This window comes from Meriones unguiculatus, chromosome 18 (assembly GCF_030254825.1).
Source record: "Meriones unguiculatus strain TT.TT164.6M chromosome 18, Bangor_MerUng_6.1, whole genome shotgun sequence".
Lineage (NCBI taxonomy): Eukaryota > Metazoa > Chordata > Mammalia > Rodentia > Muridae > Meriones > Meriones unguiculatus.
Genome location: NC_083365.1, coordinates 177,376 through 204,526, shown reverse-complemented (window position 1 = coordinate 204,526; position 27,151 = coordinate 177,376). Strand labels below are relative to the sequence as shown.

The window sequence follows — 27,151 nt, the reverse complement described above, 5'->3', positions numbered from 1 at the left end:
AGCAGTCTGGACTGGTGGCCTTTTAGGGATGTTAGAAGGACTCTTGGAATCCAAAGCTAAAGGCTCCAGTGAAGATTTGGGGCAGTGCAGGCAAAGTCAAGTTCAGATCGGCAGGAAGAATGACAAGCGGCAGTCACAGCCCTGGCTCTGTGCCAGGCACTATGGCATAAACAGTGCCAGTACAGGCCTGTTTAGTCTTTGCAGTCCCCGAAACATCTATACCATCACTATCAACACTTGACTGGTGGGGAAACTTCCCGAGACCTCTTTAAGGGGTAAAGCCAACTTCAAACTCATGTTTTACTTGAAAGGTGCCAAGACTGAGAAATCAAAAGAACATTAAATCAGTCATGGCAAGCTGGGTTATGCTGTGCAGAAGAGCAGCCTTCAGGCCTCAGTAACAGGCTACACTCATGGCGCTCCTGGGAGAGAGGGCTGTTGGCAAGTCCCTTTTCCATCACAGCTGCCGAGGAAATAAATGCTTGAAGAGGGAAGTGACTTTCATCCTTCCACTCACAGCCCACTGGCCCAAACTGGTCATGTCCCCTCACCTTGTGGAAAGGGACTTAAGACATGTATTCCAGAGGAAAGAAACACCAGATAATGTGTGGTATTTGCAGCCTCTACTGCAAACATAATTACTCCACTGGCCTGAGTGAGCAGGAAGAGCAGCTAAAGTAGGAAAAGGAGCCAACACATCTGGAAGGGGTCAGTTTGGAGCTAGATCGAGGGCATAGTAATCAATCGGAAGTTACTACCGGGCATAGCATTTCAGATCTTCCCGGAAGGCAGCGATGCTCTTCTTTCTTCCCTTCTCCATTTCCTCCACACTTAAGAGAAAACCTTTAATGCCATGGGTATTAAGAACATCACACCAGTCAGAACAAGCTAAGCTGGGTTATGCTGGGTGATGAGCGGTCTTTGAGTCTCAGGGACAGGTTACACATGACTGCGTGGAAAGAGGAAAGAGATGTCAAAGGTGGTTCCCTGCCCATAAGTATTACATGAACATATCTGAAAGAAAATAATTTCTCCTTGGATAGTTGGTGAAATCTAAGGGCACTTGATAGGCTGGACGGTGAGTACAGCCCTGGTACACTGAGGCAGCTGAGTTAAGAGAATTTTCACACAGCAGTTAATTCAGAGGGTGACTTTGGAGTGTCTGGCTCTCATCCCTGCTTCTTGATGGAGATACAGTTGTCATATTCGGTGAGACAGCTTTCCATTATGGGGGAGTAAAGGGTACTTAACATTCCTAACCCTTGCTCTCTAAATAGCATGATTCTTCCTGATCATTGTGATAACCAAAAATTAATAGCTGCCTCTACATTTATTTCCAAGAGCCACCTAGGGATGGATCTACTATGTTGATAATCCCAGATGAAGGTTGTAAAGTAAGAGCAACACATGCGAAGCCTGTTGCTTCCGGGGCTGGAGAGATGGCCCATGGTTAAGAACACTGGCTGCTCTTCCAGCAGATCTGGGTTTGTCTTCCAGCTTCCACAGGGTGACTCACAGCCAGGGTGAGCTTCTGGCCTCTACAGACACTAGCATGGGGCACTGACATTCCTGCAACAACCCTGCCCCCAACAAAAGAAAAAAAAAACAAAACAAAGAGCTTGTTGATTTCCACTACAAAAGGACACATCCGACCAGGAGGAGCTGTCCTCACGGGGAAGAAGCGCCTTGCCCAGCGGGAGTTCAACGGGTTCCTAAGGAGGGACGAATAGAATGGAATGGGATGAGACACAAAGAAGGAGAGCAAGTCTATAATCGGGTCTAGCTCTCGTTTATTTGAAACTTTTCACACAACTTTATAGGGAGAAGGCAGGAAGGGAAAATGTGTCAGCAAAATAGTTTACAAAAGATAACAGGGTGGTATGATGATGATGATGCAGAATACCACAAGTATGTTTACTAAAAGAGATACTACAAGAATGTCAGCTAAGATATCTCAAAAAATGTCTACCCTGATGAACAGATGGCTCATAAGTTCCGGAAACATAAATCTCTCCCCCACGACCTTGTTGCAAGCTGTCTGTAACTTTACAGTAGCTGGCCTTGGCTCCCGGCAAAGAAGTAGTAAGATGACCAGTGAGAAGTGCTGACTGTGCAAGTGAATCTGCTAAAGCAGAGGACCTGTGCCCAGGCTTGGTCCAGACTTCACAGGACAAGCACTGTGTCCTATAAAAGCTCCCCAGATGACTGAAGTGTGGGTCCCTCACTCTCACAGTAAGCCGTGAGGCTGAGCAGAAAGACAAGAACAGCTGCCGTGCTCAGCAATGATGGCCTTCCTCCTCAGCACAGAACAAACGGTAGCTGAGGCAGCATGTCCCTCCAAACAGAGCTCTGGGGAGAGTTCTTGGTTGGATGGTGATGAGAGAAGCTAACACGATACGGATGAGGGAGGCCATATTTTGCGCATCAGTGTTGACAAATCTTAATTTGTATACACATACAAGCCATGATACTCAGTTACTAGGACAGACCTTGGCTCCTTTTCCTTTAAGACTCCAGAATGAACTGTTTAGCATTTAAGCCTACCCTAGGTACTTTGTACCTGGGCTTTACGCTCCCTCTTACCTTTAGCATTTAGGCCTGCCCTACGCATATTGTACCTGGGCTTTACATTGATAGTGGCTATTTTTTGGCTTGCCCTTTCTTTATACTGACTGGACAGTTATTACTTTATAGCCGAACTTTATATAAATTCTCTTAGCATTAGCATATAAACTCTCTTACCCTTAGCATTTAGGCATGCCCTAGGCATCTTGTACCTGGGCTTTACATTGATAGTGGCTATTCTTGGCTTGTCCTCTTTTTAATATGGGATGGACATTTTTGTTTTTTAACATATGAATATAACTTTTGAGTTTTGAGGACTAAATTAGGTTGGCATGTGCTTTGCCATCATTAAGCCTCTTGTGTCTTTTTTGCATCAGCATTGAAAGGGTTAGGATAACTTTGTAACCTATATGTCTTCTAAAGCCTATAGTTTTGAGTTTTAGGTCCAGGTTAAGCTAAAGCCTCTTAGTACCTTTCCAGAGAGTGAAGAAATGTGACCCTATCCGTGAGGACAGATATAAAAAAAGGGGCAAGCAAGCAATGACCTTCACTCAGCAAAAGAATGACCAGACCCTTGTCCTTGAGATAGCGTTTCTTAGCAACAAACCTAGACTTCTTCTGATTAGCTTTTGACCTCCAGCCAAGAGCCCACAGCCCTTCAAGGATGAGCTAACCACACCCACCTTAAATTGCAGCTGCATCCACACTTGGCAGGACTGGCCAAGCTTGAGCACCTAAGACTAACCAATTATCTTACTTTATAGCTTTCTCATCCAATCCTAAATTGCCAAAACTAAAACTTCAATTTCCCACAATTTTTCTTTTAAAAACCTAAAGGCCTTTGTCTCCCGGTGCCACTCTTTGCTGACCAGTGGGGGTGACCCCATTGTACAATGGTAAATAAACCTCTTGCTTTTGCAACGAGTCTTGGTCTGGGGGAGTTTCTGGGAAGGGTGCGATTGAACTCCTGAGCTGTGAGACCCCAGGTCTTACAAGCATGACCAATATTTTCCCCCCATGAAAATGTCTCACATTTAAAAGGATAAGGCAGTTTCCAGAGCAGTGTGACATTATCTCTCTTTACATAAACCTAGTAAGGATACAAGATGCCTAGACACAGTGTTGAGCTGGGAGGAGCCAAAGGACAGGAAAGAGGGGAGGAACTAAAGGGCAGGAAATGAGTGGGAGGAGCTAAAGGGTAGGAAATGAGTGGGAGGAGAAGGGGTGAGAAGAGAGCTTGGAGAGAAGAGCTGGAGGAGAGATATCTTGGAACTACGTGGAGAGATGGACTGGACCTAAGATGTCACTAAAAGAAAGTATAATGTGGGAAATCTAAATGTTAGGAAACTGTGAGGGCTTGGAGGTTCAGGATGGAGTAGTTATTGCCCAGCATTGTGTTCTAGGTTAAGTAAATAAGCCCAGTGTCTGTGTGGTGATTTGGTTATACAGCTGCTTAGGATTAACAGCAGCTTTACTAAAAGATAATATTAGTAAATATTAATCCACACCTACAACAGACTTGTAACTGACAAAGGCTTTATCTGATTCTATTGGTTGCTTCTTCAGTTGATTGACAGTTTTCTTTGCTGTTGGAAAACTTTTTAATTTCGTAAGGCCCCGTTTGTTAATTGCTCACTTTGTCATCTGACTAACTAGAGTCCTGTGCAGAGAGTCCTTGCCTATGCCTCCATTTGTAGTGGCTTCAGAATTTCAAGTTTTCAGTTCTGGTCCTTGATCCATTTGGAGTTTATTTTTTTGTTCAGAGTGAGAGATATGGATCTAGTTTCTTTCTTCAACATGTACTTATTCAGTTTTCCCAGCACCATGTGCTGACAATACTATTCAAGAGTGTTGCCTAGTACCTGACAATGCCAACAGCCTTTGGACTGTTTCAGAAACAAACTCAGTGGCAGTTTTGCCCACACACACTGAGGGTCTATTATGGTCTGGATATGAAGTATCTCTCTGATAGGTTTATGTTTTGGAGGCTGATACAAGCAATGTTTAGAGGTGAGGATTTGGGCAAATCCATTGGATCATGAGGGCCGGGATTTGTTGGTGGCTCAGTATATCTGAAAAGTCTGCTGAAGGTAGTGGAACTGTGGAAGGCGGAACCTAGGTGGAGGAAGTGGGTACCTGCGAGTGTTCCCTTGAAGTCCTGCCAGGACTCCAGTCCCTGCCTGATGCTGTCTCTGCTTCCTGCCCACAGTGAGGCAAGCAGTGCTGCTACACCACATGGGCTAGGATATTCTACCTCACCACAAACAGCGGACTTAGATGACATGAAACCTCTGCAACCACGAGACAAAATAAACTTTCCTCCTCCTAGGTTGTTTTCCAAGCGGTCTGTCATAGGAGAAAGGATGACTGACATGAGTCCATGGCTAAGGAATCCAGAGGGAGAGGGCCAGAGGAAAGGACCTTGAGGTCTAGAGCAAGGCATGGGAGATGACCCTAGTTTTTTCTTTCTTCACTTGTGAAGCAGGGGCCTGGGCAAATGTTCTCTCAGTGGCTCCACCCGTCTCTGACTCTAAGATAGTGAAGCGTGTGGAACTGCTGATGGACGGGAGGCGTGCTGGAGACCCGCTTCCAGGGAGATGCTGGGGGACTGGACGCACACGCACGTCATCTTCGTATGAGCCTTTTCCAGAAGCTGGGGGTCGGCCAAGGTTAAGCCGATCACTAGGGTTGCACAGGAACCCAAGCTTCAAGGTAGAAACAAAAACTACCTTCTAAACCGAGATCTAAGCAACAACAAAAGATGTTCAGTCCATTGGACTTGGTGGGGCTAGTGAAGAAGCCTCTTGGGATTTTGTGTCTCTAATCTGCAAGCACAAATTTCATCATAATTTGGAATTAAAATAGCCTTCCAGGAATCCTGCCTAGGGACCGAATGACAGAATTCCTTGTTTGAAGAGTCAGTCAATACCCTGGGATCCAATCAGAGCCAAGGTCACTGTCCTTTCCCAGTATCTACTGAGGTGGGTTTGCAAAAGTGCTCACCACACACAGGGGAGGGAAAGCCATTCATCTCCACTCTAAGTCCCTGCCAATGGTCACTGCTTATGGCAGTTCCAAGGTGCCTTACTTATTTTTTGTTTTTCTAGTCTCCAGCATTTGAAGTATGATTTTAAATAAAAAGCCAAGAAACATTTGACAGCACACTCTTTGAGGGATTCTGTGTGGAACAACCTGGCATTGCCCTCAGGTGACAGTCCAGTCGCTCCAAGGACCTAAAACACAAAGAGTAGGGCCCAAAGCAGAATCCCAGATCATATCCATTTGTTTTCTGAACAAAACTGCATTTGTTTCTGTTTCTGAGAGTGTCTAACCCCGCTGTGGTTAAAGGCCTTGGAAAACCCATTTGCTACACAAGCAGCCAGATTGTAATGAACAGGAGAAGCAGGCCTGTGGCTGGATCCACTACCAGCAACCTCTTCCCCCGGAAGGGCAAAGTAGCCAAGACAGAGATTACAAAATGGTAAGTCTCCACTCATCCTTAGCTGCACCTGGCTTAAGTCATTGATGCCAGTGACCATCTTGGGTCTCTTGGGTGGGTACAGATATATTCAATAGCTTCAGAGACATTGGGTGGACCCAAAGCTCTCTTGCCACCATATACTCTCTCCCAGCTTCTTCCGCTATCCTCTTTTCTCTCCCTCTCTCCTCTTTCTACATCCCAAGAAGTTGGAGCCTCATTTTGGCCTTTATCATCTGTTTTCTTGTGGCCACAGCCAAGCTTCCCTCCTGGACCTTGACTTCTACTTCTGCTTCAACTTCAGATGGCAGTTCACATCCAAACCACGTCACTGAGCACCTTTCTTTGTCCTTTGTCTAGGGACACCCATCCTGCTCCATGTGGCACTGTGAAGCCATGATTTTCAGCCCCTACTGTCATATGACTTCCCCTTAGTCAAGCCAACTGATGGCTTTGAAAACAATGATGCTCACACTGCAGAATGCACTTAGAAAGTTGGGAAATCAGCTATTGGGGTGTTGCTAACATTTTTTTTTCAAAGAAGTGAAACATAATAAGATTGAAAAACCAGAATGCGCTGCTGAAAGTAACAGAAAGCAGTGTTTTAGAGAATCTTTGGTTGGCTGTGCAAGTACTGTTCAGGATCCACGTTAGTATATAAAATCCGTTTTTGTTTTTGTTTTTCCTGTGAATCACGATTCAAAAGGTATTTTAACTAGATAGGTATTCTCTTTTCCTCCACTCTGCCTTTCTAACACACGCGCGCACACACACACACACATACACACACCATACATACATGTACCCACACAGGAATATACCCACACATGAACACACCCATGCATGCACATAACGAGGAAAAGCTTACACACATTTTTTGCAAATCAACTACTGGCAGTTTTGGGTGCAAATTCAACAACAAAAGTGACTTTGTTGTTAAGACAGTAAATATTAAATTGTCATAAAAGGCACCATCCTTGGCTGAACTTCATGACCCTGGATTCATTTTTCATGTTCTCCAGGTTCAGAGATGACTCCATGAAAGCTGCAATGCATCCCGCAGAGAGCTAAGAAGGGGTGGATTAATGTCACCCAAAAGCAGCCACTATGAAAAATTGTCACTTGTATGGAAATGACATGGACTGAGGGTCCACGGGACAGGTTTTTAAAATGGAGCATCGTCAAAACAACCTGTTCACCGAGAAACATAGTACAGAAGACAAAGAGACAGACTTTGAGGCCCATTTTCCCTCTGCAGGTCAGACATGGGCTCTGCTGGCCCCGAATCTCCTCCCCCCACACCTACCTGAGTCAGACTTGGGCTCTGCTCACCCTGCATCCCCCTCCCCATCAGAAATAAGCACTGCCCACCCCGCAGTGACCCTCACCCCGCAGCAACCCTCACCCTGCAGCGACCCTCACCCTGCAGCGACCCTCACCCAGACATTCCCCCAAGCATGTATCTTCAGACCAGGGACCCTCATCTCTTCCCCTATGAGCACATTCTCATTTCCTTTCATATAATATTGCTCACATCGTCTGTAAGGTCTGCATCTTCTCCATGCTCCAGAAGCCTCAGACAGAAGTAGGATGTCTTCCTTTTGCACACTAGCTGGCTTCCATTTCTTTTCACTTTTATAGCACCAATAAGTCGAAAACTTTTGTGCTGTGTCCTTTGACACATAATGGAGAAGACACTGTGGATTTCTGTCTCACGTTCCTTTCTGGCAATGGCACAGGAAGTGATCCTCTCTGCATCACTCGCTCGAGAAATGTGCCCAAGAGAGGTAATGTGACAGAGCTCCCCTTTGCTCCTTGAGAACTTCAGAAAAAAGGAGGACTAGGACCGATGCTACAAAGGAGGAATCATATCGGGTAGACAGGGGACATAGGAGGACCAAGGATTTCATTAGAATTTTAATGTATTTAGTAACAAGCCACAGAACTTTAGAAACACTAGTTCCTGTGATTTCCTTTGTTAGCAGTTGGGACTAGCACAGAATGAGAATGCAAGGCCCCTGTCGAAAAGTTATTAAGGATTTCAAGATGGCAATAGCAGAGCATGTGGCCAAACGCCAACCCTTCTCACCGAGGGCGCGGATCCCAACCGTACAGGCACACGGCCAGAAGGCCAGCCTCGATAATGATGCTCTGTGCACATTCCTATGGCTTTCAGACGTTTTCTCAGTCCATGGGTCAGTCACCTTTTTCTGTGAAGACAGTAAAAATTTTGGGGGCCCCCTTGGAGGAGGTGGCATAACATATGGCCTTCATGTCAACAGCTCTTTTTTTTAAATTTTATTATTATTATTATTATTTACATTTTATTAACTCTGTATCCCAGCTGTATCCACTCCTTTATTCCCTCCCAATTCCACCCTCCCACCCTCAGCTCCTCCCTGCCCCTTTCCAAGTCCACGGATTGGGGAAGACCTCCTCCCCTTTGGTCTGGCCCTGTTTTATCAGGTATCTTCAGGACTGGCTGCAAAGTCCTCATCTGTGGCCTATCAGGACTGCTCCTCCCTTGGGGCGTGGGGAGGTCAAAGAGCCTGTCATTGAGTTCCTATCAGAAATAGTCCCTGTTCCCCTTACTATGGGAAACCAATTGGTTACTGAGCTACCATGGGCTACATCCGAGCAGAGGTTCTAGGTTATATCCATACATGGTCCTTGGTTAGAGAAACAGTTTCAGAAAAAACCCCTGTGCCTAGATATATTTGGTCCTTGTGGAGCTCCTAGCCTTTCCACGTCATACTAACTCCCCTTCTGCCGAGGGTTTGGTTATGAGTCTTAGTATCTGCTTTGGTAGACTCCTGTCATAATCCATGCACATCCCATTTGCTTTCTAAGTGAGGCAGCCAGAACCCGGAAACAGCCCGGATGTCCATCAACGGAGGAATGGATACAGAAATTGTGGTATTTTTACACAATGGAATACTCAGCAATCAAAAATGAGGCAATCATGAAATTTGTAGGCAAATGGTGGGATCTAGAAAAGATCATTCTGAGTGAAGTATCCCAGAAGGAGAAAGACAAACATGGTATATACTCGCTTATATAGACCTACAAGATATGATAAACATAATGAAGTCTATACACCTAAAGAAGCTTTTTTTTTTTTTAAAGCATAAAAACAACATTGAGCCCTAACTAATAAACATGATTATGGTACAACAAAATTTTATTTAGAAAAACGGGCTAGCCATAGTTTGCCAACTTCTGTGATAGACAGCCAGCCACTTTCCTTCTAAATTTTTGTTTGTGTATTGTCCTATCTTCCCCACACAATGCTGATATAAAAAGCATACCTGTCCTCCTTATAGCTGAGGTTCTGGGGGACTTCGCTGATCATTTCCTGTTCTTTGTGACTGAGAATGTGGATGGGAATCCCTGTGCCTTGGGATGCGTGGGGCATTCTCTATGACATAATATATATTTCATGGGCATTTGAAAGGCAAGTTTTTTCTCTGTGGGGTATAGGGTTTAAAATATATCATTAAGTCAAGCTCACTAATTATTATTCATATCCTCTCTGTCTCCAGAACATGTAAGTATACAGAGACCTCTTTCAGAGTCAGAATAGATGATGCCAAGGTCTCCATAGCCACACAGCAGACGGGCGCCATCTTGGCACGTCGTAAAAGTCGACGTCCCGTGAGTCATCATTTTGTCAAGGCTCAGGATCCTCTTATTTTACTGCACTATTATTTTGTTGATATTTTAAATTTGGGATTCAGGGTGTTTATTAAAATTTGGCAGGCAGTTTTGTCCGTGATCATGCTATCTGCAGTGGATACATGAGAGCTTCCTAAACAAACTGAGAAGACCTCTGTCTTTGCCTGCTTCTGTGACAGTTAGTACAGAAATCTTCTAGTCCCTGAGGACACGGACAAACTTTGTCGGAGCCAGTGTGGCCCAAATCAAAGGACCCCACCCTCCCAGTCTCCCTCGAGGAAATGTAAGGTATAAAAGGTAGAGCCTCCCACCTGAAAGAATCTTGGAGAGGGAATCTATAACATGGGGTGATTATCATCAAAATTTAGGGTGTTTTAGTGTCTGCCACCCAGCAGGTGCATATGGGAGCAAGAAGCTAACAGCATTTTTTTTTTTTTTAGCTTAAGTAAATGCAGTAAGAGAAATTTTGGTTATTTTACATAAAAATGTGCTTTCTCCTTTGAAGATCAACCAAGTCTTAACTTTTGTTCCATAATCACACTGGCGACATTGTTAGGTCTATTACCTGCTTCTGTTTCTTTTTTACATCTTACTTAAATGTATTTTTCATTTTGATAACAATCTCTTAAGTACTCTTTTCAGCAGGGGTCCAGGGATGGCACCTATTCTGAAATGTGCATGTCTGAGGCTAGCTGAGGACTTTAAAAGCCACATTCGTTCAAGATCTGTAAGAACTGAGGTTCTTAGAGTAACTGATATTAGAGTAAAAAAAGATAAATAAACGCCAATCTAAGTTTTACTCTTTGTGGGGAGCAGGGAAATCTATTGTCCACTATTTTTTGGAAGACTGTTGACTTTTCTACTTACTCATTACTCATGTTTTAGGAATTTGTCTAAGATCAAGTAATTTGAGGACCATTTGAAAATTAATTCCACAGAGTGCTTGGTGAATTGTCGGGAGCCGTGACTCAGCAGCCTGCTTTGATATTTAAATCTCGGTGGAGGGATGGCTTTTAGCAGGCCTTTACTAATGGCAGAGGAGAACTTGCAAGTCCATCTCCTTTTGTTTGTGACAACAGGTGGGATAGCTTGTGAGGGTTACACCTCTTCCTCAGGCTCCTTGTGCAAATTAACCTATTGTTCTGAGATGTTTTACTGGTTAAAGTAACTCCTCAAAGAATAAAGTGGTCAGAAGGCTGGAGGCAGAGGAGGCAGGCAGAGACTTGAGACTGGCTGCTGGCACTGCTTGCTGCAGCAGTCTGCCTTGAGTCTGGACCTTTAAAAAGTTTCCTGTGTGCTGTGTGTTTATTTTATTAATTTTAATCCTCACACCCAACTCAAGAACCGTTCGACTCTGCCCGGCTGGCCCCAGCAGTGAATCATTTAGACAGAAGAAGCCAATCTTTCTTTAGCTCAGGTAACATTTCTCCAGTGATAATTATCTACTTATTTGTTGTGTCCTTCATGAGTGTTCCCTCTTCCTGAAAATCAATGTCAGACGCACACACACGCCTGCTTGCGTGTGCACGCACTCACGTGCAGCCACAGCGTACTTCACCTACGGTGAGTATTCCATGTTCCTCTCCTACAATTTTAGTCTCTGAATGCTTTCTGTTCTTAGAGACGTTTCTCAAACTGCCTTTAGATGAACTGACCCTCCTTTGGGCACTCCTCAGTGAGGTGGCCATTATTCCCAGGGATATTTCAATATGGTGTAAGCTTTTCACCCAAAAACTTTATCTTTTCTTTCTCATGGTAAACTGTTCTTGTTCATCGATGCAGTTATCAACTCAACATTGCAAACATCAGCAAGACTTGTTTGCTTAAGAGGCTTCAGTGGTCATGGCTAGTATTTATTTCTTTATTTATTTCATTAGTTGTGTCTGGCTGTATAGCCCAGACAGGCCTTGAATTCTCAATCGTCCTGGCATGGCCTTCTGAGAGGTACCATCGCAGGAAACTCCACCCCCACCCTCAGCATCACAGTTTAAATGTTTTTGTAAGTCTTCACTCATGCTTTCGGAAGGTTTTTATTTAAAAAAAAAAAAAAACACAAACACTTTCCTTTCTAGAACTATCTATATCTATCTGAAAATACTTTCATGTTTTCTTTGCTTGCAACTGACACCATCAAAATATTTTTTTTCCATTATAAAAGATGAGTTTTAGCAATCACAGTTCTTTGCATGTAATGTTTCTGGTAGCCTGTGTTTTCTTTCTTCTTTTGTCTTGAAAACTAATTTCCAACCAGAAAAATGCCTAGGTATTAGTCTCTTCAGATAAACACTGAATTTTGAGGGACCTCTCCAGTCTGTATTTTCAGGCCGTCCTTAAGTAGAACCGTTGTCTTCTATTGAGTCTTTAAAGGATTTTTCCAGGCTGTCCTTCAGCAGTGAGAAACATCTGGCACTCCGGTTTGTCTATTTGTTATCGTCTTCCCCCCCATTGCTTTCATCTAACTACATCCGTTTCCTCTTTGAGTTATGACTCCTCAAGCACGCCTTTGCAGTTTTACTCTCTACATGGCCAGTTCTGTTCCCTCTTAGTTCTTGGGTGCCTGTAACTATCTCTTTATTGTTTTATACTTTATTAATTGTCCTCGGTCCCTTGCTTTCCACTTCATATTTTATCTCCTGTTTCACAAATTCTTGTTTCATTTACTTCACTAAAGCCACATGTGCTGGCTGACTTTCTTTTACTTATGCCTCAGCAATTTTATTTAATCACGTATTTTACAGTGTTAAAATCTTTAGTCTCCACCTTCATCCGTGAATGTAAATGTAACTCCACTCCAAAACACAGCCAATGACTGTACAGTAGTTTGACTGTTTGTACCCGCTTACACTTTTAAGCTCCAACAAGAACTTAATCTAGGAAATGCATGCAGCTGGTCTCCATGGGCTAAAGTAAACGGTCTTTGTTAGGCTAGGAAGAGTTGGGGATGGACTTGACCTTTGGCCTTGGTCCTTGACACAAGGGAACATCGTCCTTGCAAGGTTGGTTGCTTTGTTCTGGACATACAACACTTTACCCTTGTTTACCCTTGTTTCCTTGATCTCTACCTGAGATTCTCTCGTGCTATACCTGGCCTCATTCTGGATCCTACCTCAGCAACATAATCAAGGACAGAAGTCTCCCATTTTCCTGCAGTCCATGCCAGATAGAGTCTTGCAGTTACCCGGGCCATTTCTCTGTGGCATGAGCATGCCTCCACTCTCCTGTACGGCTCCTCTGTGCAGTGCTAGCACACAGTGGCGCCTGGGCTCCAAGGGATGATCTTGTCCCATTCAGACTCCATTTCTACTACCTAGTACTTCAAATTTATTTCTGGCTTTGTTTGGTTCTGTTCAAGAAACTCCTTAAAAGTATTTCTCTCTCTGTCTCTTTTTTTCAACTTGGCAACAAGGTTGAAAAGTAGACCTTGGCTGACCTCTTTCAAACTCGGTCCATCTGCTTTGATTCTCACACTCATTTCCTATTGGCTCCATGTGTCACCATCCCCCGAATGGGATGTCTGCTCCTTTAGTCACTTCCCAAGACCTCTGTTGAGATATTGGGGTGCATTGGTGAGAGGTGAGAGATTGGTGAGAGGTGGAGTGGGAGGAAGCTGTCTATGTTTAGCTTCCTTTCCTGAACTCAGTAACTGTCTTCCCCTTCTCAACTTTCACTGAGCTCTTCAGATCATTAAGTTTTAGTTTTGCACTTAGGATGCCCCCAAATAATACTTCTAGGAGCCATTAATGCCTTCATTTCTACTTTAAATATCTATTGCATTTACTTCTTTGAGGGAGAACACGCATGCCATAGTGGGGTCAGGGGACATCTTGCAGGAGCTGGTTTCATCCCACCATGAGTCCCAAGAAGTAAACTCAGACTGCCAGGTTGTCAGCCAGGACAGTGAGCACCGATGAATCCTCTCCTGGCCCGATGCTAAAACACCTTCTCTGTCTTCATCTTCGTGAGCCTCCTTTCAGAATATCATTCATTCATTCAGCCGGCCACACGTGCCTAGTCCATTCTTTGGAATCGGCAGAGGTTAATAACTAAGACCTCCTGTGTACTGAGCACTTACTGCGCAGTAGGCATTGTGTTGAGCACTTGGCATTGAGAGCCATTTAGTTAGCAGTTAGCTCTTTGGATGTGGCCAGCTCCGCTGTCTCTGCCCTACTCTGCTCCATGGTCCGTACAATTCCCTGATTACAGGCGAGCTGTCTGGGTTCCCTAAGGAACCTGTCCAAGGATGCACTGACACTATTAAGTGGTAGATTTGGAATTTGATCCAGTTGGTCTAGCCTTACAATCCAGAATTCTGCTGCCAATCCTAAGACTTTAGCATTGAACCCTGTGCTCAGGACCGCTATGCAATGCTGCCTCCCCATGGTGGAGTTAGGAAAGGAACAATTACAGTTCATGACAAACACAAAGCATTTTGTTCCTCTCCATCTCAATACCGGACCACCCCACTGCTGTCAGAGGACAGAAGTTGTTTGAGGTTGGGAGATTCTGAACAAGAAATTTTAAGTCAAGATGCAATGCAAAGGGGTGATTGCACTTAATTATTTGGGGGCCATAAGTAGCCCACAACTCACGTCTTAAAGATAAGGGGATCACTTAGGTGGAGATGACTGACTGCAGCTAAGGGCGTGGCTTAGTTTTAGAACCCGCACAGAAAAAGGATTTTAAGTTGAAAAGGTGTGGGATGTGGCAAGAAAGGAAGCTTGGGAACTGCCTGGCGAACACGGCAATAACGGTCCTTAGTGTCTTATCGAAGCATTCACACTTGTTGCTGAAAGAGCTTCCAACCATGTTCAGAGCATGTATGCGAGCCAAGGCTTAGGGAAGTTGGTGTCAAGGCTAGATTTTTTTTTTTTTAAGATTGATTGGTACTTGAGTTCCAGAAGATAAGATGGATGAGGTACCAAAAGAGATCAATTTGGGCATGATTTCGCTGAACTGGTAAAAATGGTAGAAACCTGAGCTAAAGTAATACCCATGTGGAGAATGGGGCAGACCCAGGTCAGGGGTGAGTGTATTACAGAGTGAGGAAGGATTACTCCCAGGTCTTCAGCTGAAGGGCCTGGCTTACTGGAAGTGTCATCCTTTGAGACCAGACCCACAAGAGGAGATGACTTTAGGGGCGAACATCCCTGATGACCATCTTTCTCCTGGCTCCCTTCTTCCCCCACTTCCACCCATGCTACTGTCCCGCACTGGCCCCCTCCCCACCACTCTGCCTTGCCTTGCTGAGTGCAGTTTCTTCTTCCAAGACAGCTTCCCCTCCCTTACACTCAGCCAACTGTTCAAATCTTGCTTCTCAAAACAAAGTTTCCAGTTTTACTATTTTTTTTTAATCTCCATCCCCACCACAAAAATAGGTCATGGGTATATATCCAATAGTGACATCTACTGGATACCATTGTTTTCTGAAATTCCTAATGCTAAAAAAAATGAAATTATTAATCTTCAAAGTTATTGCTGGAGGGATAAAAGCCAAATTCTTCCTAGGTTCTTTCCCTGTCACACTCACATGGCAAGAGTATGTGTCACTTGGCTTTCCTTTACATTGTTTCTTTATCGTCTGACAAATTCTCGCTCAGTTTCCAAGTTCTTGGTCCAAAGAACCTCCAACATCCCTCTCCTATTAACCCAGATTACTTCACTAGCATTTCTCTTGCGTTGCCTCTTCCACTGACCTTGAGCTCCTTGAGAACTGGACATGTCCTGGCATCTATCATTCCTAAGGCATTGTTTCCTAAATACTGAATTGATCCGATATATCCCTGAGCCAGGTGTGATGGCACAGGCCTGTAATCCAGCACCTGAGTGACAGAAGTAGGATTGCCAGGAGGAGTTGAAGGGCCAGCTTGGGTTATGTGAGAGCCTGTCACAAAACACACAACACACACATGCACATACACACATACAGAGAGAGAATGGGTAAGAGGAAGAGAAGAAGGAGGAAGAATAAACAGATTTTATATGTCTCTTACCTAGCCAGATAGTTTTCATTGCTTGGAAGATATGGAGGCATCATTTGTTAGAGGACCACAACATTTCTCTAGGGTTAGTTATTACCACCAGCACCATGACCACTGATGTCATCATCACCGCTATGTCTACCATGACCACCATCTTTGTTACCATCATCACTATTATCATCACCCCATCGCTGTCAGCATCATGATCATCATCATCTCTTTCACCATTACCACTAATACAATCATCCCTGTCACCATCATCACCATGACAATCATCCTTGTCATCATCATCACCTCTATAACCATCACCTCTGTCATGAACCCTATCACTACAACTGTTACCATCCTTCTTGTCATTATTGTTATCCCTGTCATCATCACTGCTGTCCTATCATGATCATCCCTATCACCATCCTCCTTGTCACAGTTACCACCATTACCATCCTGGCCATCATCGTTACTGCCATCACCCCTATCGCCATCTCTATCACCACCATCCCTCTCACCACCATCATCCTTATCACTGTCAGCAGCAGCATCTTTATCACCACTCATTGTCTGGTGCACAATGCCAAATGTTGGTTAATGATTTTGATCTTTAGAACATTTCTGTGAGCATAAAATTTAATGCCTATTTTATTAATAAAAACCAAGCTTCAGAGAGTTCACTGATTTAAATTCTCTTTCCAAGTTCATAGTGCTTGGTCAAAGACTGAGGTAAGGCTTGAAACTGGAGTCGTCTAATCCTAAAGTTGGCATTCATAATGACTAAACCTCAAAACAGGTACAAGATACCTATAGTATGCTTATATTCTAAATTAAAAAGGAGTTTATATAAAGTTTACTTAAAACATGCGTTTTCTATTGCTCAAGGCAACCAGCTTGTCTCTCTAATGGGAGGCTTCTCTAGGGAAATAGGTAGCAACTTGGCCTAATACAACAGGCCGCAAGAGCCTGAAAAGATATTTTAATCTATCCAACCTTGTTTTGATGATAATGATTGTATGTTCAATAATAATAGTAACTTATGTTGCTAATCCCTTTACCTGGGAACAACTCTGAAACTGACTGAGACATAAAAATATGTCTCCAGCCAAAACTTCAATAATGCTTGGCCAATACATCCTTGGCTATAATATCCTCAAAATGAATCATGCTAACCTTTTAATTGATATAGATAAAATTGGCTTACAGTTTAGTTTCATCCTGCACATCTCATACGTTTATAATTTCAGAGCTCTATAATGCTTGTGAGAAATTATGTTTGTAGAACAAAAGAACTGGATACCAGAGATGCTGGATCAAAGCTAACAAAATCATTCATCAGCATGCTGAGACATTGACACATCTGTTCCAGCATCTTGCATGTTCCCGATTCTGCTTGTTCCTGCCTCAACTGCTTCAATTGCTGTTTTCTCTTCAAAGCCTGCTCCCAAAAGAACTTTGAAGAAAGCTACTAATCTTAATTGGTCCAGCATTTTAGACTGTTCTAAAGAGGACTTTTATTAAGGACTTTTATCAACACTCAAAGACTGGACCACAAATGTTATTGCTTGCTTAATTAACGATTTTTATTTGGCCCCCTACAGGATTTCTACATGTTCAAAATGTCAGCTAGAAGAAATCTAAGAGAACAGCATCCAATTTTCCTTAAAGGGGGTTGGGTATGTTTTTGGTTGTTTGCTATAGCTATGAAATTTTATTGTCATTGGGAGATGCTTATTATTAATGGTCTTATTCAAAGTGAAACAAGGAATATACAGGGATATCTTATAGGAATAAAAAAAGGTAGATTATTGAATCTACTCAATTTAGGGTTTTATTTGTTATTCCCAAATAAGGTTAATTTTAACTCTGGTATAGGATTTTGCATATTGATGCAAAAATAAGTATTTTTAATACATTGGTATAAGCTTTAGTATATCGATAGGAAGTCAAGGTTACTTCCAATACTTTTAAACTGCTATTAAAAACTTGTTAGGATATTAGGTATGCAAATTAATTGCTAGTTATTCAACTCATAGTCATGTCAGACACTAGTCTAATTTATCACAGGAGTATACATCCTAGGTTTAACAGATAGATATGATTTGGTAGTTTTCAAAAACTTCAGAGAACTACAGAATATGGCATTTAAAAATGTGTTTATTATTTTAAAGATTCTTTGACGATGAGAAAGTCATTTCCTGGCAGCACCCCACCTAACTGAAAGAAGATAATGAGCATCAAAGAACCTCCATATGGAGATGGCTTCAAATGTGGCAAACAAGCCACTCGGATAAAGAAAATACCCTCACTTCACAACAGACAACTTCTGCCAAAAATGGGCAAACTTAAATGCAGGACAAGTTGACTGCCAAACTCTGCCAAGACAGGGTAAGCAAGTTCTAAAGAGTTCCTACTTCACATGTATGTCTGTCAAATATTCTGAGCCAGAAGGCTGAAGATGATGCTCCCAACATTATAGTTATGGGTGATTGTTCAGGCAGCAAACTGTTTCTGTCAAATTTGTATTTTTTGGAAGCTGTTAACATGCACTTCCTATTTACTCAAGTAACTAATTTTAAAAGTTAAGAAATCCTTTCATATAGGTAATACCAATAAGGAGAAAAGTTAATTTAGGTATAGAACTTTTAACTTGTCAAGATAGATAGGATAATCAGATACTTTCTCCTAAGTTGCTAAATACACATGGACAGGACATTGCACATGTAGATTTTACCTGACAATTTTCATAATTTCGTAATTATTATTGTATTGAAAGAAAAGGATCCTTTTATTGGACTTAAAGGGGGAAATGTTGGTATAATGTTCTTTTGAAATGTATACACCTTACCCTTGTTCATTCAAATGCTGATTTCTCCCCCCACACACACACACACTCTGGTTTCAATCTGAATACTGCATTGTGATACTCAATGTTGAGCTGGGAGGAGCCAAATGACAGGAAAGAGGGGAGGAGCTAAAGGGCAGGAAATGAGTGGGAGGAGAAGGGGCAAGAGGAGAGCTTAGAGGAGAGCTGGAGGAGAGAGATCTTGGAACTACGTGGAGAAATGGATTGGACCTAAGATATCACAAAAAGAAAGTATAATGTGGGAAATCTAAATGTGAGGAGATTATGAGGGCTTGAAGGTTAAGGATGGAGTAGCTATTGCCCAGCATTGTTTTCTAGGTTAACTAAATAAGCCCAGTGTCTGTGTGGTGATTTGGTTATACAGCTGCTTAGGATTAACAGCAAGCATTACCAGAAGATAAATAAAAAGTAAATATTAATCACCACTTACAACACAGGTCTGAAGGTGGATTAACATCTAAAGCATATAAATAACTCAAAAATTAGCCATCAAGAAAATAACCTAAGAAAAAAACGGGCCATGGAATTGAACAGAGAATTCTCAAGGAAAAAGATACAGACATTTGAAGCTGTGCTTAACATCTTTATCCATCAGGGAAATACAAATTAAAACTATTTTGAGACTCCATCTCATCCTAGTTGGAGTGGCCATTACCAAGAAAACAAATGCTGGTGAGGATGTGTGGAAGGGAGAGTCCTTATGTACTGTTATTGGAGTGAAAACTGATGCAGATACTATGGAAATCAGTGTGGAAGTTTCTCAAAAAGCTGAGTGGATGATTGGTTTTATTTTTTAAGTAACATACGCTGGGGTAGAGGAAACCCATGCAATAATGGTGGCTGATACCAGCACAAATATGTCACTGCTGACTGCACAGGGATCCTTCTGAGTTGAAATCCTTTTTGCTCCCTTTATTCTGACTACTCCCACCAGCTTCCCAAGATGATTCTCAATCTTCACCCTTTCCTTGAACTCCCAACCCACACCTCACATCCATCACTCTTGGAAAACAGTCTCATTTTTTAGTCATTGAGAGCCTAGAGGAAAGTAGACAAATGTTCTCTCAGCACACAGTCCTCCTCCTAAGAGTTGCGTCCATGTCCTTCATCCATGATGTCCCTCTTTAAGCCATTCTCCCTCTTTGGCCATCCCTTGCCATTGTCTCTAGTCTCATGGATGCCTTGGTTCCTCTTCTAGCTTCTACTTTTCTTGCCAACTCCCTCACCCCTGTCTAATATCCTTTGTGTCTCAACTCTGCTAAAAGAGTGACAGAAAAACCTTGATCAAAGATATGTCAGGCACATAGTAATGATGGAAAGTTCATCCTGAGAGTAGCCAGAGCCATTAGAGCTCTTAGGGCAGTTAAGTGACAACATACCTGATTTCTGTTTCATGAGATATAATTTGGGGAGCAACATGGAGAATGCAGCAGAGTCAGGAGTGATGCTGGGAGACAGCTGGGAGAGTCAGGTGACTGAGGAACAGGTCTGAAGCTGAGCCATGAAAAGAGGCCCGTGTGTGCAAGAATCAGAGCCAGATCAGCTCTGGGAGGTCAGTGCCTTGTGAAGACATAGGTTGGTGTTACATTGGTTGACCAGTAGGCTTCCCCAAAAGGGCCCCACAGGATAGCAGCCAGTTGCCAGTCCCTGTGCAGATATCCTGTGTTTCTTGCCAGATAAAAGTGCCCTGTTACCCAGAGAGTGAATTTTACACGGAAAACTTTTGAGTGCTGTGTGTAATGTTGATGCTGATTTATTCATTAAAAATGAGTCATGTCTCCACTGAGCAGGAAAGACCCCTTGTGGCCCAGAGGCAGCAAGGAAGGGATTGAGCAAACTGTGACACTTTCTGAGATAGACTTTTTCTTTGAAGATGCTGTCAGAATTTTCTGCCAGGATTCCCTGTTCCATAGACACCCTCCCCTTCTAGTTCTGGGTTGGGATGGAGCTCATCTTTCTTACTGTGATGTATCTGCTGTGTGACAGGGTCCTATTGGAAAGGAGACACAGACCTTCAAGTTGACCATTGACTAAACCCTTGCCACACCCTCTGGGAGCTCCCCTTTAGTTCCTCAGCTCTGGAGCTGTGATACAAAGATAAAAACAGGAAGGAAGCAGGGAAGGGGGCTGACATACCCCAGGTGTTCTGGCTGACCTAACAGAGTTCCTTTCCTTTGCAGCCCACAGTTCAGGATGTCTTTCATTGTCTTCTCTACTCGAGGGACAACCTTAATGAAACTGACTGAGGACAGGAAAGGAGACTTCATATCTGCGTCTTTTCAAAGTCTGTCTCTTCCCAAGTAGCCATGAAACGTGTGCCTTCTGGTGTCTCAGCCAACAATCACTCTAATCTAACAACATTCTCTTAATTTGAGCCTTGACCTTTGCATCTGGGCCCTTCTGCTGGCTCACTCTTCAATGACTTCTGGTGAAAAGTTTTACATGGCTGGACTGTATTACAGTGAATCTTGCATTGGATGTTAGTTCCATCTGCTGAGTTGGAGCAAATGTTGGCAAACTAGGTTTTCAGGAATTGCGTTTTTCTCCCATTTGAACTGGCTTTGTTCTGTAAACTAGAGTTCAGAAGCACAGTAAAACTCCACCAGAAAGATAAGAGCCTGAAATGTGTCCCGAGTGATTATCAAGGATGGTAATGGTAACAGGAAGTTGTGGCACCAACTAAATAGGAGGAAATTTTAATCAAGCATGGGGAAAATGTCAGTTAAGGAACATTCTCTGGGGTTATCCATATTCCACTCCACAAAAGGAGACCATGGTGGCAAATATGCACCATTCATTCACAGTTATCATGGCACATGGGAGAGAACTTTATAGAAAAACGTGGTGGCATGGCCCACATGAGGGAAGCACTGTGGAGACTTTCCTGGCTGACTTAAAATGGCAGGTTGGAAAAAGAAATGGAGGAGGGAAACAAGTATTAGTCCATTTTCTGTTACTCTAACAAAATGCCGCAGACTTAGTACTTATTTAGCTCACATTTCTGGGGAGTCAGGAGTATATGCCAGCATGTATACATCAGAGGTGACATATGGCATCATGGTAGGAGAGACCACAAAGAGAGATGGAGCCAGGAGAGTCAAGGGCTAGGCCCAGTCTTCATTCAGTCAATTTGGGCAAGAGTCTGGGTCCTACAAGAGCTACTTTAATCTCAAGGTCCATCCCCCAGTGACACAGTTAGTCCTCCAAGGCCCGACTTTCTAGTGGCTGCCTCTCAGTGGCATTGTGCTGAGGACCAAGTGTCCAGTTCACAGCCCTCCAGCTAAACCATAGCAGTAAGTGTGAGAAGGGCTGGAAGACTTCACTGATACCATCCTCTTGTAGAAATGAGAATAGAATTAACACTCTTTCCAGCTCAGACCAGCAAGTCCAAGCCAGTGCCCATGCCTCTCCACACCTCTTTCCCATCTATGACTCTCCTTTCAAATCCTCTTTCTCCCTCCATGCATGCATGTTGCTGAGATGCCCAGAAACCCCATTTTAAAAGTGGGTGTCCTTTTCTCTTTACAGAAGGAGCAAAGACCATGTCTCCTTCCCACAGACACCAAGCAGAACCCAGACTAGGCCCAGGCTCCATTGTTTCCCCATATTCTTGCATAATCTCTCTAAAGAGAGAACCCTGAAGTCCAGGAAGCCTCCTTCAGGGTTGGCCAAGCTTGGGAAGCTCCAAGGAGTGACAAGGCCTTGTGTGAGAGTCAGGGTCCTGCTTGGTCCTCATGAACCATCCTTCAGAAGGCCTAGCTTCTGACCAGGGATGGAGAACTAAGCAAAAAGCCTGCTGGTTCCACCACACCCTTCTCACCCCACCAGGCCAGGTGCGTTGGTGCACACAGCTAGGACCCTGCGCGTGGATGGCTCCTCCAGTCAACCACGGTTTCTTTGGCCACTAGCTCTTCTCCTACATGGATCAGAAGAAACTAGAGCCAATCCATGCCTGAGAGTGCTAACCATCTGTGTGGAGGTGTCTGGATCATCAGTCCCAAACCAGAACTAGCTCTCCCCTGTCCTTTACATCCTGCTGTAACTGTGGTATCCTGGCACTGCTTCATGCCAATTACCCTATGGACATGATGGTGTGACCGAAAGAGGAAGCACATACAGCTCCGATAGATGTTGTGAGCTACTCCACGGCCTCTGGGCAGCTGGCCAGGGTGGATGAGAGATGAATAAATCAGAATGCCACGCTGACAGCACTCCTTTTAGTCAGCTTGGAGTCTAATTGTTTGTGCCTTAACTTTATTACCACTAGTTTCTTGTGGCAAAGAAGGTTAAAGCAGAGGTTAGTGCTCCCACTTTGCTGCCAATGGCTTTAATGCTGAAGGCTGAATCTCCTGTGGTGACTGCATGGCCTGGCCAAGCATGGCTCCAACATGCACCCAACCTGACCAAGTAAGGAGGAGACTAGTGATTGCTCTCAGACACCCTCGGGAGAGTGGCTTCGAGGATCAGGCTTTTTGATTATCTCTCACTTGACTTGTCTTACAGTGATTTGTTGGGCACAGGAATCTCCTCCATCTTTTTCCTCTGAGAGAATTTGCTCTTTACCATATCTCTCCAAGACAGTAAAGGATGCACTGTTATACCCTGTGTGTATTTGAGGAAATTTTTGGAATTTTAAAAGAAACTCGTTAAAATAAAAGGCCACCAGGCTGGGGAGATGTAAAATGCTTGCTTTGCAAATCTGAGGACCCGAGTTTGGAGCTCCAGATCCACGTTAACAAGTCAGACTGGCTGCCGCCTGCATGTGTGTCTTATCCCAGCCCCGGCTGGATGGGAGGTGGGGACAGGCAGATGTCTGCAAGTTCAGCCCCAGCTAACAAGCCTGGTCGGCAAAGTGATGGGCCCGTGAGACCCTGTCTCAGGAAGACACCTGAGGGGCAGCACCCGAGGCTGTCCACTGACTTCACAGTGTGTATCTGCACACATACATCCACCTCACCCCCCACTGTGGACATGCACACCCGCACCTACACCTAACTCCCACACACTCCCGCACAAAACAACAGGGCATCGGCCAGGAAGCTCAGGAAAGAGTCTCCTTTTAACAAGAGAAACAAACAAACAAACAACTTTGTTAATCAGAAGACATAATGTCGAAGATGTATCTGCAATGTCTTCCATTATGCTCTTGGAATCCAAAACGCGGACAGGAAAACTATGGGGAGACTAAAGAAATGAAATGGAAAGTACAGTGAGTGGAGGCACAGTACGAAAGCCGAAGGGGAAAGACAGCACACTCCTGTCCAGTTTCCAAGGGCAGCTGCGACATTTACACTCGTACTTTGTGGGCAGTCTGGTCGCAATTCCTTCTAACCACTTCTAAGGTTCCTTCAGCCTGACTTCTCAGCAGTTTGGTGATGTGGGGGGGGGGGCTGTGCAGCGCTTACTGAATCTGTAAATTCTTGTCTTTCACTGAATCTGGCAAGTTAACGACTGCTTCTGTCGGGGTTTTATTATTTTTATTTTTGAAATAAATAAGCTTTTTTATCATCTTATTAAATATTTATGTTGTATCTCGAGGTTTTACAATCCGCACACACCAAGCCCTGAAGATGTCTCTTTATGTAGTACAAAATCTCATAAAGTGTTCATCTGACGGAAGACTATCCATCTTCCCTTTGTGGTTGGGAGAGAAGTAAGCGTGAAGCCATGTGTAATGCTAGCCCTTCTTTCCTCCGGGCCCTGTTCTCTCTCATGATTCAGCTTAACAGCCTCCCTCACTTTTGTGGTCACTGTACTTTCTTTGATGGATCATGAGCTGTAGCACTCACTTTCTCCTCTTTCTGTTGACTCTCACGGTCCAGATGATGGCTGCTCCATGTTACTCCATATGGCCCTAAAGTTGGTTCATATCTTTTCCAGTTTTCTCTTCGGTCATCAGTGGGTGATTTCTGCTGCTCCTTGGTCGTCTTCCTTTGGCCATTGAGCACCTCTGCTTACTTCTTTATTACAGATATTTACTTTTTCGCTTCTACATCTTCCATTTGGTTCCTCTTGAAACCTTCATGTTTCTGTCAAGTATTTTTTTTTTCATCTTCATCTTTATTCCAAGGGTTCTCAGTGACCTCACAGGGTGGTTATAATCACTGCTTTCAGGCTGTCAGGGTTCCAACCTCTCAGGATTGGCCTGGCAAGTCGCCTTTCCCCATGAGAGCTGATTACATGCTTTTAGGTGCATTTATTTGTCGAGTATCTTAGAGTGTAGCTTTATTTTTACGTTGCTTAAACCTTGGGTTTGTTGGATTGTTTCCTTTCTTTGCTTCAGTTAGATGTAACCTGAGGTCAGGCCTCTCCTCTAGCTCTAGTGTGGATGGAGGTTTTAGGGTCCTCTTGGTTAATAAGCAGGAAACCTGGCTGGTTTGGATCTGCCACCGCGCAGCACAGAAGTGACCTGGAATCTTCAGCTTCTGGCACAGAACTGGGGGCCTCCTTATGCAGCCACTCCAGAACTACCCCAAGAATCTAGCCAAGAAGGGGTGTCTGTTGGCATTTTGGTCAGATAGACTGCTGAGGGTAAGCCCTCATCCGAGGTGAAGCCAGAGAAGGAGGGGCCCCTCTTTCCAGGATTCCCCAAATGGAGATGGTCTCAGCCTTTTACTAGCCACTTCAGCCACCACCACATCATGAATGGTGTCCTCAGGTTAAGACCACGAGAGAAAGAGGGAGTGAAAATCTGCAACTCACTTATATAGCCACCATTAGGATTTCAATTCCTTCCTTATAGCTTTGTTTACTTTCTAGGCCTTCCTGTGGCTGCTGCTATGCTGTGGCAGTCTGTGGCAGGCTGTGGGCTTTCCCTCCCTTTCATTAATGAGGACACTGAGGTTCCAGAAGTTCGCTGAGGTCCAGTAACAGGCAAATGTAAGAACTGGTTTCTGATCTCTGGATTCTGGACTTGGTTGAGTCAGAGTCTGTGTCTGGTCATGTCCTCCTTCCATGGTTTCTCGGCTTCCTCATTTTAAACAACCCAAGATCTGTGGGCCACTTCATTAGCATTGTAGAGTATATGATGCTCATTGAATTATTATCATAATACAGCAATTTAGTGGGAACTACTGCAGATGATTTTCTGAAAAATTCAAGTCTTCATTGTGAAATTATCTGAAAGACTTAAAATGTTTTATCATTTGGAAAAGAGACAGTGTCCGAGCAGTTCAACTGGCTCTTTAATGGAAATCCGGAGAAGTGCTTGTGTGTGTGTTAAGGTGGTCGTTTATATTTTGTTTGTTTTTGCATACCATGGAGTGGAATCCATTAAAAAGATCTTAAGACACTGGCTGATTCTCATATTTCTGGTTGTATTTGGTATATGGTATATTCTTTGTATGTGAAAGGGAATTCAGAAATTTAGTATTCTTATTCAACTTTTGCTTATGACAGTATGCATTTTAAAATTTAAGTTCTACTGTAACTTATTGCCATGTACTATACGGGGCTAACATTCGACATTTCCCCTCACTGGGAACCAGTTTTTCCAGCGCTCTTGTGGAACAACCTTTTAGCCAGCCATTTAAAATCAGCCTGCGTGGATTTGGGCACGGCTTGGTTTTCTCTTCTGTTCTGTTTCCATTTTGTTTTCCTGCAGTTCTACACTCTGACCACATTGTTTTAATTAGTTTCAACATCTGGAGGACTGGTCTTTCCTCATTTCTAGTACTGAGCAAAAATCGCCTTGGTCTTCGGTGGATTTTTCCAACCATGTGCTTTTAGATTTTTATTTAATGTTCCAAATACCGTTGGGGTTTTCATCTGCGCAGTCTGAGAGGCATCGATGAGTCCCGGCACCGACGGCACTGGATTCTTACTGTGCAGCATTCACTCCTGTTTAAGGGTACTTAGCACTTCTGTTTTGCGCCCACTGGGAAGGTTTTGTTCTTTTCCTAAGTTGCATTCAGTGTTGGTTAACCGTGTTCCCATGGTTAGTGGAACATCACCTGCTACCTCATCTGGGCTGCCATGACACAGGCATGGTGGGCTTGGTGCTCAGAACCCGCCAGCTTCTACTAAGCAGCATGAAATGCTCGTAGGAGCATCCATGGATCATCTACATGGATAATCAGTAGTTCAGCCTGCGACTCCAGAAGTAGCTTAAGAAATAATGTTTTAGGGGGAAATTACTGGTTTTACAGAATTTTTTCTTCTATCTCTCCCCTCCTCCTTCTCTGAGGAATTGGGGGTGGAACCCAGGGCTTGGACATGCTAGCTAAGTGCTCTGTCACTGAGCCACTGAGCCCCAGCCCTGTAGAGTTGACCCCCCGCCCTCATTTTAATGAAATATTTTATTCGTTCTAACTTTCTCAGTTACCTAATGGTATGTCTTACACTGATCAACACTTCTGTTTTGTACGTTTTTAAATTTTATTATTCATTATTATATATTACCATTATGGATTCTCGTTTCTTCTTGTGCCCTATAGTTTCACTATTTTTCTGTCATCTTAATATGAAGGAAGGTTTTTGTTTGCTTGTTTGTATCTTATCCTTTTGTTAATAATAAAAGCTGCTGTTGCTATAAACTGAACTTTAAAACTGTCGGAGCTGACATTCATGCTCACTGAAATGTCTTGTTCTCACTGCTAACTG

General features: G+C 43.6%; 1 pseudogene; it reads left to right on the top strand.

Annotated features, from left to right (window-relative positions):
• Positions 1–16,089: 16,089 nt before the first annotated feature.
• LOC132649071 (anthrax toxin receptor 1-like) overlaps positions 16,090–27,151 on the top strand; it is an 81,435-nt pseudogene continuing 70,373 nt past the window's right edge.